This window comes from Sycon ciliatum, chromosome 5 (assembly GCF_964019385.1).
Source record: "Sycon ciliatum chromosome 5, ocSycCili1.1, whole genome shotgun sequence".
Taxonomy (NCBI): Eukaryota; Metazoa; Porifera; class Calcarea; order Leucosolenida; family Sycettidae; genus Sycon; species Sycon ciliatum.
In genome coordinates, this window is record NC_088647.1 from 23,913,275 (window position 1) to 23,917,633 (window position 4,359).

General features: G+C 50.2%; 1 long non-coding RNA gene across 1 annotated transcript; it reads left to right on the forward strand.

Annotated features, from left to right (window-relative positions):
• The first annotated feature begins 1,187 nt into the window (after nt 1–1,187).
• Nucleotides 1,188–2,783, forward strand: LOC135818110 (uncharacterized). The gene is made up of 2 exons (XR_010553625.1): nt 1,188–1,399; nt 1,525–2,783. It is a non-coding gene; the product is annotated as an uncharacterized LOC135818110 (long non-coding RNA).
• The last annotated feature ends 1,576 nt before the right edge of the window (nt 2,784–4,359 follow it).

Below are 4,359 nucleotides of genomic sequence, written 5' to 3' on the forward strand. Positions count from 1 at the left end.
TCCACAAGCTTCTGCACTGCTGTTGCGCGGACACAATGATTTGTGTAGGATCTCGAGAGGTTGGCTTTGTTGGAGATCCTTTTCATCATAGCCTTTATGGTGTTCTTACCCAGCGGTAAACCATTGAAGGCTTGCGTTCCGGGCTTTACAGAGCGAGATGCCATCTGAAACAGTCTCTCGCTCTTCGGGCTGAGAGACTCCAAAAAAAAAAAAAAAGCGGCCTCTGATGGCTGAATCGGAGCACGCCTAGGCGTGCTCCGATTCAATCGGAGCACGCCTGGGCGTGCTCCGATTGGAAAATCGGAGACCTGCAAGCGCTCACAGGTCTTCAGTGGCTGATTCAAAGCACGGCAAGTCGCGCTAGGATTCGCTGTTGCCATGTCGATTGTCATGTGACATGTCAGAAGTATGGAATCGAGCATGAGTACGAGGACGAAAGTGCGGAATCGGAGCCCGACGCGCGCTAGCGCGGAGGGCTCCGATTCTAGCACTTGAGTCCGAGTACGAATGCTTTGATACCATTTCTGACATGCATTGCACGAACTACTTCGTACTACTAGTACTACTACATGTAGTACTTCACACATACCTAGTACCTACTCAAGGCACGCACACTAGACCAGACAAGGAACACAACTAGTCGCCAGTTTAGTACTTCAGACATGTTACATAATGACTAATGTACACAGTCACAACACAGAGATAAAACAAGGGCGGTCTAGTCAGCTAAAAACCAGGTCAGTTCAGCTTCTCTTCTTCGCAGTGACTACAGCCTACAGCCTACAGGTGCAGGTGAACATTGCAGTTTGCACCAAACTGAGCTCCGGAAAAGTTGATGGTCTTCGTAGCTTTCTGCATCAGAGACCGTTGGTGAGTTGGGGATTGCACTGTTGGGTCACAAGTTGCGATGTACTCTTCTGACATGTCATCGCACCCCTGCCACCACACAGTCTCAGTCTGTCACCACACACTTGTGTGTGTGACTTGACACGGTCTGGTGCAACCCTAGAATGCTTCATGCAACCCTGCTATCATTTCACAGTCATACAACACAGCACAACCAGTCGCGTTCATTTTTAGAGGAACACTTCTTTCGAGCAGCTGCTGTATACACGGGAGATCATGGAAGTAGCGGGACAGCTTGCTCATGTCGTCGTCGCTGATGGGGTGTTTGTGCTCCACCGCTTTGACTTCTCCCCGCTTTCTTTGGCTTCAGGAGGAAAGCCTTCAATGCAATGTTTGCGTCCTTGAACGCTGGGTCACTGTGGACGTTCATGAGCCGCTTCAACTCGACTAGCTTGCGATGTATTGCGGAACGGAAACCGAGCAAGCTTGATGCAGAGTAGAACTTCACTCCAGCTTTCTTCGGACGGAATTCGACGTATGCGTGTCGCAGAATGTAAGCTAGGTCGCTTGCCGTAACCGTACTCAGGTCACAGCGACGTCCTGTGTCTTTACAATACTCGTCGAATAAGCGGAGCCATTTGTCAGTTGCCTGCTCTGTGTTTTTGTTTTTCTGCTCAGGCTGTCGATGGCGGCGTCGGACAGTTTCTCAAATCGGCTGTCGACAGTCTTCTCCAATACTTGGGCGTCTGCTGTCTCGACTCTCACGGAGCTTGTGAAGTTGACTTTGCGGACGCAAGCCGGGTCCACATTCGCTTCCGCGACAGCGTCCTCGACCAATTATTATTTGGTGTGCTGCAGCAAGTCAGCAGCGACAGCTTGGCGGAGCGACTCGCAATATTCCCCAGTACACCGCCAGCCAATGACCAGATGACTATGTGGATGCACTGCAGTGCGATATTGCACCCCGGCGAGTGAGCGTGCAAATAACCTATATCTGCACGCTCACTTCGAAGCGAGCGTGCAAATAACCTTTCTGACATGTCACATGACAATCGACATGGCAACAGCGAATCCTAGCGCGACTTGCCGTGCTTTGAATCAGCCACTGAAGACCTGTGAGCGCTTGCAGGTCTCCGATTTTCCAATCGGAGCACGCCCAGGCGTGCTCCGATTGAATCGGAGCACGCCTAGGCGTGCTCCGATTCAGCCATCAGAGGCCGCTTTTTTTTTTTTTTGGAGTCTCTCAGCCCGAAGAGCGAGAGACTGTTTCAGATGGCATCTCGCTCTGTAAAGCCCGGAACGCAAGCCTTCAATGGTTTACCGCTGGGTAAGAACACCATAAAGGCTATGATGAAAAGGATCTCCAACAAAGCCAACCTCTCGAGATCCTACACAAATCATTGTGTCCGCGCAACAGCAGTGCAGAAGCTTGTGGATGCGGGCGTGTCGGAGACAGCGATCATGGGGACGACGGGACATCGCCAGGTCCAGTCGTTGACCGCATATGCCAACAGGAATTCAGAACAAAAGAGAAAAGAGATGGCTGCAGTTCTGGATGGAGAGTCTCCAACTGCAACCAATGCTGCTACCCGTGCTCTTACAGCGCCAACAACGAGCGTTCAGCGATCACAGCAGCAGACTGAGTTCCACGATCCCGACATTGATGAGTACATCGCAACTTGTGACCCAACAGTGCAATCCCCAACTCACCAACGGTCTCTGATGCAGAAAGCTACGAAGACCATCAACTTTTCCGGAGCTCAGTTTGGTGCAAACTGCAATGTTCACCTGCACCTGTAGGCTGTAGGCTGTAGTCACTGCGAAGAAGAGAAGCTGAACTGACCTGGTTTTTAGCTGACTAGACCGCCCTTGTTTTATCTCTGTGTTGTGACTGTGTACATTAGTCATTATGTAACATGTCTGAAGTACTAAACTGGCGACTAGTTGTGTTCCTTGTCTGGTCTAGTGTGCGTGCCTTGAGTAGGTACTAGGTATGTGTGAAGTACTACATGTAGTAGTACTAGTAGTACGAAGTAGTTCGTGCAATGCATGTCAGAAATGGTATCAAAGCATTCGTACTCGGACTCAAGTGCTAGAATCGGAGCCCTCCGCGCTAGCGCGCGTCGGGCTCCGATTCCGCACTTTCGTCCTCGTACTCATGCTCGATTCCATACATATCTGCACGCTCACTTCGAAGCGAGCGTGCAAATAACCTATATTTGCACGCTCGCTTCGAAGTGAGCGTGCAAATAACCTATATTTGCACGCTCACTTCGAAGTGAGGGTGCAAATATAGGTTATTTGCACGCTCACTCGCCGGGGTGCAATATCGCACTGCAGTGCATCCACATTGGCTGGCGGTGTACTGGGGAATATTGCACGCTCAGTAAGGCCGCTGATTGGCTCAAACCATGGAGACACTCACGTGGGGTGCGATAAATAATAATATCTACATGATCATACCACCAAGGCACACTACTGCACTACTGGTACAGCACTACACTACAGTAGTACAGTCATCTGCCTCAATTGCCACATGCACACGGCTATGTTCCCGAATATCAGAAGCACGCTTTTGCCCGCGCGTTTGTTTGTGTCACAGTGTGTATGCACGCGCGCGTGTGTGTGTGTCACAGTGTGTGTGTGTGTGTGGGGGGGGGGGGTGTATGTGTGTGCATGTGTGTGTGTGTGGGGGGGGGGGGTGTATGTGTGTGTGTATGTGTGTGTGCATGTGTGTGTGTGCATGTGTGTGTGCATGTGTGTGTGTATGTGTGTGTGTATGTGTGCATGTGTGTGTGCATGTGTGTGTGTGTATGTGTGTGTGTATGTGTGTGTGTGTGTATGTGTATGTGTGTGTGTGCGTGGTTTTCTGTGCACAAGTACTGTATAATGACTGGAACGATTCGGCAGAAACTCAGTGAAGAAGGGGGGGGGGGGGGGGGTGACTTATAATCCAGAAGGACTTTAAATCGGGGAAATACCGTGTGTATAGTGCCTTGTTTCAAAGCCGGTGTGTTGCACTACCGGTATGTTGCCCTGTTGTTTCTTCATTCAACAACGAAGACTGGAATATGCCCCTGCGCCTGACACCAGGCCAAGCATGATGTGCCAGCATACATGGCATGTGACGCCCGCACGCGAACCCACAGCACATACATGTACAAGTAGTAGTAGTAGCAGTACAACAGCAGCAACACGCCATAAACACAACCACAACCATGATGAGCTGCAAGTCGGTCTGTGTTCTATCCAGGACAGTGGGTGTGCTGTCTAGCATTGCCCGGCATGATGATAATCATGTTGCATGGTGTATGCCAGTAGTCGTAGTGACTCTAGTTGGTCGGGTAAGGCACGGTGTAAATACATCTACTGCTGCATTACGGCGATCATTTCTACTAATTTGCTAGTCTCAACCAGTGCGCAAGTCTCAATGGACTTGAGCATTATTATAACATGTACAATAAGGAATGCAATGAGTCTGTGGAAGAAGAGCAACACATCATCCACATCCTT